Source organism: Myripristis murdjan, chromosome 14 (assembly GCF_902150065.1).
Source record: "Myripristis murdjan chromosome 14, fMyrMur1.1, whole genome shotgun sequence".
Taxonomy (NCBI): Eukaryota; Metazoa; Chordata; class Actinopteri; order Holocentriformes; family Holocentridae; genus Myripristis; species Myripristis murdjan.
The window spans coordinates 2,461,895-2,474,107 of NC_043993.1; positions in this window are offsets into that span (position 1 = coordinate 2,461,895).

Here is a 12,213-nt window from a genome sequence, read left to right on the forward strand (position 1 = left end):
TTTGGTCTTAACACAATTCTCAGGAAACTGATGATAGACTGAATTCACTTTCAAGAGTAAAAAATGTTTTTTTTGGAAATAAATGTCTCACCACTTTACCCATGTGGTCCTTACCTTCACAGACTCCATGAAATGATGCCTTCCTCTTAAATATTTGGTCAAATGATCAATGTTTTTTACCGTTTCCTAGCAACAGGGGTGGCTCAACTTACCCTTTGGCTCAACTTACCCCAGTCTCCCCTATGGACTGGAGGACCTGTTGCAAGCGGAGGCAGTAGGAGCTAGGGTCAGTACGCTAAAGCTGCATGTTAGAATCATTTAACAATTGCCAGCACTTCAGCTCATATTCAAGTTTTTCTTAAAACAAGTGAAAAAAAATCTGACTATGTGATGAGATAATGCCACAATCCCTTGTTTTCAGTGTGGTTTCACTGGTTTTACAAATTATTGTGGATAAATATGCTGAAACAAGGCAGCAGACTCCTACCAAGAAAATGACACTTGATTCAAGAAAATTCTAGAAACAAACAGGTTACCACTGGAACCAAGTGGAATTTTCAAATCCCGCTGGCAGATTTTTTTCACTAATTTGAAAAACACTGAATATAACTTGTTTACATAGACTTCTTTGTGTCTTAGTGTGGTGAATTAGCTAACAATGCAAAAAACAAGACGTTCTGTTGAAGGAGCTGTCTCTTGTCAGAGTTTTGGTAGAGAGTAGGATTAAAACATCTTGTATTACACTAACCTAAATACAGGAACAAATCTACCTTCCCTCATTTTAAATATAATGTCACCGGATGGATCTGCAGCCACATCACAACAACGTGTCTCAGCTTTTCCTCCTTTCTTGTGTGACAGGTAAACATGAAGCCACAGCCGGTTTTGCAGTGAAGCTCCACCATGGTGTCAGACATGGCTGCAAGGAGATTTGTGATGCAACTGCAGAGCCTTTAATGTATGCTAATAGGCTGACTCACATTTTGCCTATGTTACTGAGGGTTTTGCTGAGCATGCATGCTCTTTGTCAACATCACCCACTTTCACACTCACACTTAGACACACAATCACTGAGCAGCTCCACAGGAACCATTTGGCCCAAAGGAACCTGGAGATACAGTGAATATGGTTCCACTTGTGTGTGTGTGTGTGTGTGTGTGTGTGTGTGTGTGTGTGTGTGTGTGTGTGTGTGTGTGTGTGTGTGTGTTTGTGCACTAACAACAAATGAAGCAAAAATAAAATAAACAATGTTCTGTTTTCTGGCGTATCTTCCTTTATTGGACAGTAAGAGAGGATAGAGAAGAAGAAATAGGTCAAGAGTGTCAAGTTTAAAAATGCACCAAGCCTATGTTTGTGACTATCTCACACTTTTTTGTATTTTACTTAGGTTGCTTTCACACCTGCCTTGTTTAGTCCGATGAAATGGAACTGTGGAGCGTTTCCCCTGTTTGTGGAACCAGCAGTCGTAGTTGAGTCAAAACAGCCGGACCTAGAGCCTGCCAAGGAGACGGTCTCAGCACCGCTGGAAATGAACTGCAGAGCGGTTTGTTTATGGTGTGAATGCAATCCCTCCCAATAGACTCACTGCAGCCACTAAAGAACTTGTGCTGACATGATAAATATGTTTACGATATGACCTGCAAGCTAACCAAGCTGACCTGACGAGGGAATTCTTGAGTGAATATGTCACTGAATGTGAGGAGAGCTCGTCGCCTTTTACCGAAGTATCCTGATGCAGCTTGTCTTTGTCGCGTGAGGAAGGAAGGGAGATGTACGTGCGACAACGCCACCTGGGGAATTTCGTGGCGGAAAGCTGGCACAGTGCTGCGCAGTGGCCGGGAGGGAAAGGATCTCTTGACACATCTTCAAAAGATAAAGATGCTTCAGTAGATTATTTCCTAAACATAGAAAATAACCCAAAAAACAAACTCGTATAGTAGGGATGGGCGATACCACACTTTTAGGATTCGATACGATACCGATACTTTTTCTTGCATTTTCATCGATACCGATACTGATACCGATACTGATAATTTCTTATTGCCATTTTTTTCATTCAAAATATTATTACATTACAGACAAATTACATGACAAACCATTTATACCATATTTATTATGGTCAATACTTAATAAAACTAAAATTAAAATAAATAGCATAAATATGAATGAAATAAATTAAATATGAAAAAAAATTGCACATTTTCACTGTTGTTGTTTTCTTGCACTTTTCTTGTAAAAAAAAAAAAGAAAGAAAAAAGAAAGAAAGAAAGAAAAGAAAAAAAGACCGATCAGCCATTATTTTCTGTGTGTTCCTCCGGCTCCCGCATTGGAGCCACTCTTGCTGGCTGTGCTGTCGGGCCGTCACGTGACACGGGCCAGCTCAATACACCGCCAGGCACAGGGGTGTCTCAGCACATAGTAAGTGAAGGAAGCTATCTAAAACAGCTGAAAGTTATGCATGCACTCCCAATTCTTATTTGTTAGTATCGATATTTGTTTAAGGAAATTGATGCCAAATGAGTAGCATGTGAGTATCGATATATCAATACCACAGAATCGATACGCCCATCCCTATTGTATAGCAATCACAGAATTCCAGCTGTTGCGATGATGTGTCCTTGTTAATGATGCTGTTTACTCCGTTTTTGGTGGTAACATCATTTCATTCAATTACTGGCTCTTTGTTTACCCCTCTGAGTTTTCCTACATTCTGACCAATTTGAGTGCAGTTTCCTCATGCAACACCTTTTGTCACAAATTTTGGTCTGTTTGTAAGTGATGCCATGTGAACACAAACCGAACTCAAGGCAGTTATGGAACATTGTAATAAACTGGTCTCTGCAAATGAACTACAAATGTGAAAAACGTCTTTGGAAAGAGGGAGATTACATGTAGCAACGGTCTCCAGAACATTGTGGTTACATGGTATGAATCTTATACCGCCAAGCCACTTTTAACAACATTACAATTTTATTTTTCACTGAAGTCCTTAATTCTATTAATGAATAAATGAATAGGGGTCTATGTGTTTGGTGCAGTATGGTAAAAGTCATCGGAGGAGATTCTCTCCATACTCTACCATCATCATCAAGATGCATACACCGATAAAGTGTGTTCAAAACAGAGCTGTTACAGTATAAACCAGGGTCATCAACCACAGATACTGCAGTTGCAATCTTGGGTCCACACTGATACATACAAACTAATTTTTGACAACTTGAGAGAAATACACAGTGCTAGTTACTATGAATCTGGGGTCAAATCCACATATTAACATCATCCCAGGGTACTTTACTTTCAATAAGGCCAATCTTCACAAGTTGTTTTTTTTAGTCTCAAACATGCACACACTACAAGATTTGAAAATAACGGCGCATCACACACTACAGGATATTATTTAGATTATCGTGCCAGAGGGAGTGATGCACCACCTCACGTGACCTCACGCGGAAGCAGATGTAAACAACATGGAGACTGACACGGTGCAACAAGTTGCTTTGGTAATGCTAATGCTTTGCAGTGAAAGGGAAAGAAGCAGAAGGCTTAATGAGTTTGGAAAAGGAAATGATTGAGGAGATGCGGTCAACACGTTTTGCCCGTTCAACTTGTTGGGGTTTCTTCCCAGTCGCCATTTCAAAAGCCCTACCTGTCTAATGTAGGTGTCCAGGTGTCAGGGGGTGTAAGACTGGATCTGTAAACCCCTCACATTACCAGATAATATGGACTGAACATGGGGGCCAACCAAGAACCCAGACCAGATTTCTCCCCCAATTGTCGGGAGGGGTGAATCGGGGTTAAATCAGCCCAAACTCCTGTAGTCTGAGTGTGGTTTTAGTGAGTCTGGTGTCAGGTTGACATAGGTGCATTTCAAGCTGCTGAATACCCGGACTTGTTGTCAGTTTGGAATAACTTTATCATACATTCAAGGAAAGAACCATTAGCTTTTTCATTTGTTGTTAAGGAAAAGAACATGAGCGGTGTATGTAGCTACCATTAGTCAAACAATTTGCTGCCTGCTCCTTTTTTCTTATGGCTGCTGCATGACCTGATACTCCTTGTAGCTCCATTAAACATTTCTATACTTAAGTATTGTGGTGTACAAACATTGGCTCGAAATATGATAAATGAAATACTATCTTATGAAATACTAGCTTATATTTCCCGACTACTCAAGTCTGTATACAGACACGAATGAGAATAGCCACTAGATGGTGCTAAAGCATCGTAAAAGTTGCAACAAAAAAGTATTCGGAATAACTTACCCACTGCAGGGTTACTGAATAAGTGCATTATAATACATACCCTGTTCCATCTGTGCTGGCCTCTCTGCGCTCCTAATTGGTATCTGCCTCAGCGGGGCTCTGGATAATGACCCCTGTTGGGAGATGAGAGGATGAGTGGTGGCCCTGCTGGGCTCTTCATCCCGGGAGGTCTGAATGTTTCACTGTGGGCCCTCTGCCTGCAGATCCTCGGCTTCAGCGGAGAAGAGCTGGGGAGCTGCAGCCTGGAGGGAATGACAGGGCTGTGGAACACATCCACGTTAGAAACCTCTCAGCCGCTCTCTCTCTGACTCAATATTTTTGTAGTTTTTTTTTTTTTTTTTTTTTTCCTTCTTCTTCTCTTGTCTTTTCCTCTTGCCTTGGTTTTGGAGTCAAGTGGTATGGAACAAATTTTGATTCTGTTCTTTCTTTTTCTTGTCTACTGTGTGAAAAAGAATTGGACCCAACATTGTTTAATATTTACAAAAAGCAGCCTTTTCTCTCATCTTGTCCTTGTCTCTGATCTTTTCCCACCCTCTTTCCTCTTCTTATCTCCACTCTACTTTCTCTGCTCTGTCTTTTTTGTCAGTGTGCATCCATCCGTTTATCACCAGCCCTGTCTTACTCTCAGCCATCAAATACCGCAGCTTTGTCATGCCCTTCTGTGTCTGATACTCATGCAAAAGTCACCCAGTGGAAGCCAAAGGCCCCCTTTTGGCAGCAGTATGAGTCACGGGGGACATGGTGACATGGCACGAAGAGCGAGAAAGTCTGAAGATGGAAGTGGTCGGGGCCACAAGACCTTTGTGCATGGGACCGGAGTTTGATTCCCATTTCCAGTGAGACTTTGTGACCGTGTGTGTCTGCTTTTATGTTTAAACCTAACCTCTCCCTAACCTTAACCAAGAGGTTTTGTTGCCTAAATCTAATCAGTGACACTGACACGTGATTAGAGTGAGAAAGCTTGATGTTCTGATGTTCATCCTGACACTGAAGGATGCCTTTGGCATTGGTATCACATGTGGAAGGACCGTGACAAAGCTGCAGTATTTGATGACTTGGAAATGAAAATGTACTGTTATCTTGCAGTGGCATAACATCCATAATACAACACGTAGATCCAACCAAGCAATCTGATTGGTCAATCAGATATTTAGAATGTGCTCAAATGAGCATGACAGTACGGCTAGCCGTGCTCAAATGAAAAATACCTCATCACTGAAAATTTTACTCTGCCTATATCTTATTGCCTGGGTCTGTGTGGTTTCCATGGCAACACAAAACGTTTCACTGAAACCCGCATCAAAATGCCGCTGTCAACTTTGTTAGCCTGCATAATGGACCGTTTTGTTGTCAATTTCATTTCTTTGGCAACCTAAGTTTGTATGAATGGTTGAATGAGGAAGACAAGACCGAACAGATAAAAGAGAGATACGTGAGAGTGACGAGTGAAGAGCTGGATCAGCTGGAGAGGTCAGGAAATGAAGCCGGTACAGCCCGGTCAACATCGTTAGTGATGCTAACGGAACTCGGTGCAAGCGCCTTGTTCCTGGCCACATCACTGTCGTGACAATAATAACGGTCAAGCACACCCTCTCGTGTAATAATGCTTAAAAATAGAAGCCAAAACATATTTCTACCAGATTTGGTGGGAAGGTTGGTTACTTGCCAAGTGGCTAACTTGTTTGTAGGTTTAATATTTTTCAAACCAACTTGTATTAAATTGTTGGATCCCATTATTGAATTAGAATTATTCATAAAAATGGTCAAAGCAGCTTTACTATGATTTACTGTAGATCCTTATCACATTTTATTATGAAATTGGCCGTGTCAAATGCACGTGTGGAATCATGAAACTTCTTAGAAACCTTTTTCATGTGAAGTTCCAATTAAGCCTTAATGACATTGATGGAAATGACACTGATAGGTCTACCTCTTCTCATTTGCCAGAACAACATATCATTATCCAGCTGGAGTTTACTTTTTATAGACCAGGCCTTAGGCTTCATGAAGTACCATGAAAAAAGGAAGTATTGACCCAAGCTGGCCTGTTTCCTCTTTCTCATAGCAATGCATGTGCAGCTCTTACCGCTCTCTTTCTCACACACACACGCACACACGCACGCACGCACGCACACACACACACACACACACACACACACACACACACACACATACACACACACCATTGCTGGTAATAACAGCCCCACCTCCGCAGCAAACAAAGAAAATCCAATAACACCCCTCCTGATCCCTGTTTCTCTCACTCCTCTGCCTCTATTCAGCGGATCTTGCTGAGCAACTCAATTCACCAACCAATCCATACCTAACACAGACAAACATTAATTACAAGGGACCTCCCTACCTTTTCTCACTACAATGGACCTGAATGGAACTAACAAGTACTGTGGTTGCTCTGGCTGTCTGTTCCCCTTTCTGTCTTGCCCAGGACTGCCAGGAGCTAGCTGAGCCAGATTAATGGTTCAACCAAAAATGCAGTTTTGTAGATTAAAACAGTGCTGTATTCAGAGGGTGATTTCATGTTCAACGTTTAGTTTGACTGAGTCAAACTCCGGTATGTTTCTTTCCTAAGTTTGGTTTGCTTGTTTGTTTGTTTGGGCATGAGCTCATTATTTGAGCTCAGGTGTGAACCACATCAACCACACCGAGATCCAAATAAAGAAGTGTGTCAATCACACCTGAATTCAGGTGTGATTAAGTGTGAAATCAGTCTGACACAAATAAAAGAAGTGCCGAAAAGATAACAAATTTAATAAATCACAATCTTTTTAGATGTTCACATGCATAGTTAACTTTCTAGTCTCAGCACTCCTAATTTATTCACCTATTCATTGAGTTATGAGGGTGTAACCTCACTTTATATTCAACATATTTAGAAGTAACGCATACTGGATTTGTCATTCGAAGGCAGTGGGTCTTCTGATTACCTTAATCATGAAATCACTGACCACACAAAGGCAAGACACTCTTAATGAAAACTTTTTCCCCCTACTGCCTTTGATGTCAACCTAAGAATTATAATAAATGTCAACATAAAAAATACAGGGTGATTTTTTTTTCTTTTTCTTTTTCAAGCCCCACTTTGCACATTTCTAACTTTTTTTTTTTTTTTTTTTTTTTTTTTGTAGTTATGTACCCACTCTGTTGGTTTCATTGCCATTATGTAGAATGTTAAACCCTGACATACTTAATTGCAACAATGTAGTGGGAGATATATGTTTGAATTTTGTTAAAGTTTAATGGAGAAATCCAGTGGCACCTGCAGAAAATATTTTGTGGGGGGGCGGCAGATGGGCCCAGTGAAAATCTTGGGGTGGCACAGTTAGAGATAGATAATGGATGTTTTCCCGGTGCACAAATTAATAAAAAGTAAAGTCACTATTTTACAGTTTTAGCTTATCTCATATGAATATCAGAGCATGATATTCATATGATATTACTTTAGGGACCCATCAAATAACATTTTGAATGCATCACCACCAATCAGTATAAGCTATGAGTTGCTTAAACATAATCAATGCAACAAATGTTTTTCATTTATGTTCAGCACATCATATCAAAGCCTTTCAAATGTCTAGATTATAGGTGGCCAGAAATTTGACAAGTGAGAATTTTAGGCCTATCTGTAAAATAATTAATTTGGATGCAATAATGTCTTACCTAAAGTCCCGATGTAATTTCAAAACTCCTCACATCAGATTTCAAACTGAGTTTATTAGAGTTATCATTTAAATGATTTGTACAATTTGTAATAGCCAGCATGACATTTCATTTCCACAGTTTTATCTCAAACTCATTTTAAGTCATTTCCTTTCTTCGGGGAGTCCCCTTCAAAATTCAAATCAGTGTGTAAGTCCCTATATATGCCCAACCTTTTATGACTTCAGTATATACCACGTCTAACTGCAGTCTGACCACCTGTGACCTGAGCCTCTGTAATTTCCTCTGGATACATTTTTATGGGCAGACAAAAAAAAAAAAAAGCCTTTAAAGACACATTTCTGTACAAACATTTTAATTTCCCACTATGTCAGCTACTCACGTGTTATGCAAGGCTCAATACAGCAATACATATTCTCCTGTTACTATGTTTTTTAGCAAAAACATCAACAAAATCCTCAAGGTCGAGGGCCTTAGACCACCTTACCTCTATGCTCAAACCCCCCAAGTTAGTTAACCTTTCATCATTCATTGTACTTCTCAGGTAGGTCTTGATGTGTTTTAGCTACATTCACATCCTGCTGTGCAAACAGGTCAAGCGAGGGCAATGTTACACAGTCTGAATAACTCATGAAAGACTCCGTCATAGGGCTCAATAAACCCAGTGAGTTCTGATAAACTGGTGGGTGATGTCAAACCACTGTTCTGCTTTCTCACAAGCATCCCTTTTAGCTGAGGAATTTCATACCCCAAATCTTCAGTATCACATAGGCATTTTGTGGCAACTGGAAATATATCATCTTTATCACAAAAGTTGCCACTGGAAGGATTTAAAGCTTGGATACCTTTCATAGTCTCACAACTGTCTTTTGAAAATCATCTCTTGAGCTCACAAAGCATAACATCAAGGATAGGGATGAACATGGCCTTAAGAAAAGTCTCTTTATCCATCTCAGTTTATCTTTCTGCAAGAGCAGATGTGACGTGATGTCCCTCCAGTCTTGAGCTTGTTTTGACGTGACGCTTGGGATGAGGGACACTTGGTATGTTGCATTTCTGGGAAAGAGTCAAAATATTCTCCCAAGTCTCCACAAAGTATGATTAACACCTGGAGTCCTTAAAAGTATCTATAAGAGAGTCAACAAGGTCAGCAGCAACTGTATGACTGTATGTCTGACAGGTGTTTTGCTTCTCCAAAAAGTTTGAGGAAGGTCTCAAGGAGCCCAACAAACTTTAGATGAATTTGGCTCAAGAGACCTTTTGCATCCACAGCCCTCTCTCCATTGTGCTCCTGAGCTATTTCTTCAAGTCCATGAATGATGCCTGGTAGTGTGTCTCTAGCCAGTTTTACAGGCTAGATCCCTGCATGCCCAACAGAGTCCTTCCCACTCATGACCTTGGCCCCATCATATCCTTGCCCAACTCGGCTATTTTTATCATCAAGGCCACAATTCTGGAGAATTTGAATTATCTTCTCTGAAAGAGCAGCAGCAGCTAATCGCTCGGCTGCCTCAAAGTGTTGGAAGCTTTCATGCACTGAGTCATTATAATAATACCTCACCACTAGTGCCATTTGCTCCCTTATGCTCATATCCTTCCCCAGCTACCATAATGCTGAAATGCTCGCTTTCTTTGACTTCTTTTTTAACAGATGTACAGACCATATCAGCAAGACCCCCTAGAATCTCATTTTGTATAGAGCGACCGGTGTATGTTGCATTATGTCATTTAGTCATCTTTGTGCTCACATTGTCATCATGTTTTGCAATAAGATCCAATATAGCATAGAAGTTGCCCTTATTTACACTCTTCTGTGTCTCTGTGGCCTCTCTGTGCTAGGATCTCACCAGCAGTTTTTATATACTCTCTGTTTTCTTTTACTATACCCTTCATTAAGCAAACTCAGGACAGATAACTTGTTTGTTTTGGCCTTTTTGTATTCTGCCCATGTTATCACGGGCAAAACCACCATCGCTTTACATGGCTTTTTATCAAATGCTGAAGCCTTCAACAGAGCTGAACGGTGACACTCGAAAGGCAGGGAGGCTGAAATGTCAGCAGGCAAAAACATAGAATATTCCAACCATTTATATGTGGTGTTCCATATGTCCTTAAAGACCCTGTCCCCCTGGAGTGTCCGTGGGAAGAAATTTAGGTGTGGCTACTTTGGACCCTCTGCCTTTAATGTGGAAATGTCTTTAGACGAAAAATAGAGAAAAAAAGGTAATTATTAGTAATTTTCCGCATTAAGTTGTTTATTGCAAACTTGCATGTTCTCTAATTCTCTCTTGCACGCACAATCAAACACACACAGCCCCCTCCTTTCACACTCAACCTAATGTAGGCCTATTTACTAAATCAGTCAACACACAAATAAAATCAGCTACACTTAACTAAAGACACCTCTAAAACACTTCCTATTCATTTCTTAGTGTGGACACTAATTGCAACATCCCTGCCGGGCCAGCAGTGACACTGGACACAGCTGGCTTACCTGTCTTAGTGCAAATGACTTACGATGAAAAGGAGAGAACAATAGGCAGTTGTCAGTAATTTTCCACACCAAGCTGTTAACTGAAAATATACACAGTCTCCAATTCTCTCCCTTGCACTCACAGTCAAACACATACACAGTCTCCCTCTTTCACACACAACCTTATTTATTCACTAAAATCAATTAACACATTTAAAAATCAACTACACACAAGTGAGATACTTCTAAAATGGTTCCTATTCATTTCTTAGTGTGGACACTAATTGCACCATACCTGCCGGTGCTGGGCCAACAGTCACCAGTCACAGTGGACACAGCTGGCTCCTCTGTCTCGCTGGAAATGTCTTCAGATGAGAAAGAGTGAATAGGCAGCTATCAGTAATTTCTAATTCCACACAGTTCATAATGCGCGTTTTCCAGTTCTCTCTTGCACTCACTCACACACACACACACACACTGAGTCTTCCTCTTTCACACTCAACCTAATTTATTCACTAAAATGAATCAACACACACATAAACAACCAATTAGTGAAGACAGAGAACAGTTCATATTCATTTCTATGTGTGGACACTAATTGCAGCTTGCTGTACCTGCTGGGCTAACCGTGACAGTGGACACTGCCGGCTCTTCTGGCTCTCATAAGCATCAATCATAAGCATGATTGTTTGTTAGTTGGCAACTATTGGCAACTATCAAACAGTTTCACATGCTCACATATAAATGGTTAAATATACATGCTGTCTGGAATCTGATGTTGGGAAATGCTGGCTCCTACAAAATCAGCTGTCATCTTGCGTGTGATGTTGTACACTATGCACTACATAATGTTACCCATTACCCAGTGTTTAATTGTTTTGCTACAGCTCAAGTGTTTCCAAAAACTGGTTGCATGTCATTTTAGTTGGGTCACCAAATAAATTTGCAGGACAAGGCTGTACCACTCTCAATTTTAAAGCTATGGTGAAAATATATATAAACTACACAACTTTGGTATGCTGTCTGCAAGTGGGATAAATAACACCCCAAATTTATGTTAATTTTATCAGTGACAATGTTTGGTCATTTTTAAAAAGTGGGTCCCCAAGATTAAAAGTTTAAGAACCAATCATTTTAGCATGGTGGCAGTGGCGCCCCCTGGCCACCACTTGGTGGCGCCATTTCAGAAATCGTGTTTTCAAACTCGTGAACAGTAAACTGCTCCTTTGTTCTTCTGCTGTTCTGCTGTTCAGGGTCAAAAGATTTGTTTTTGCAAATGAATCTCTGGGGTCTAACTTAGTGGTACTGGAACACTCCTCTCTGCTGGAGCTCCAGTTTGTGATTTAAGCACATTTCACACTTCAGTGAGAGCAGCGTCTCTTACACTATTAGACATGTATTTGGTACTGAAAAGGCTCTCTGCACAGATGTGGTGTGCACAACAATCTCAGCCTAGCATGAAATTTACTCACACTCTGGTTGGTTGAGTACATATATGTATGTATGTGTATATATGTGTGTGTGTGCGCGCGCATGCATGCGTGCGTGCATACATGCGTGCATATGTGCGTGCGTGTGTCTGGAGATATCTGTGTATGGGACTTCAACAGGTAGCACATCAATACAAAAGTATAAAAAAAAGTCAATGTAAGCACCACTGCCACATTTTATTTACATTAAGATTGAGCATAAAATGCACTTTAGAAAAATAAATATAGAGAAATATAATAATAAGGTGTGTTATTACAAATAAAATCTTGTCTAGTGCAGCTTTAACATAAGAGGCCAATGGGGGTGGAG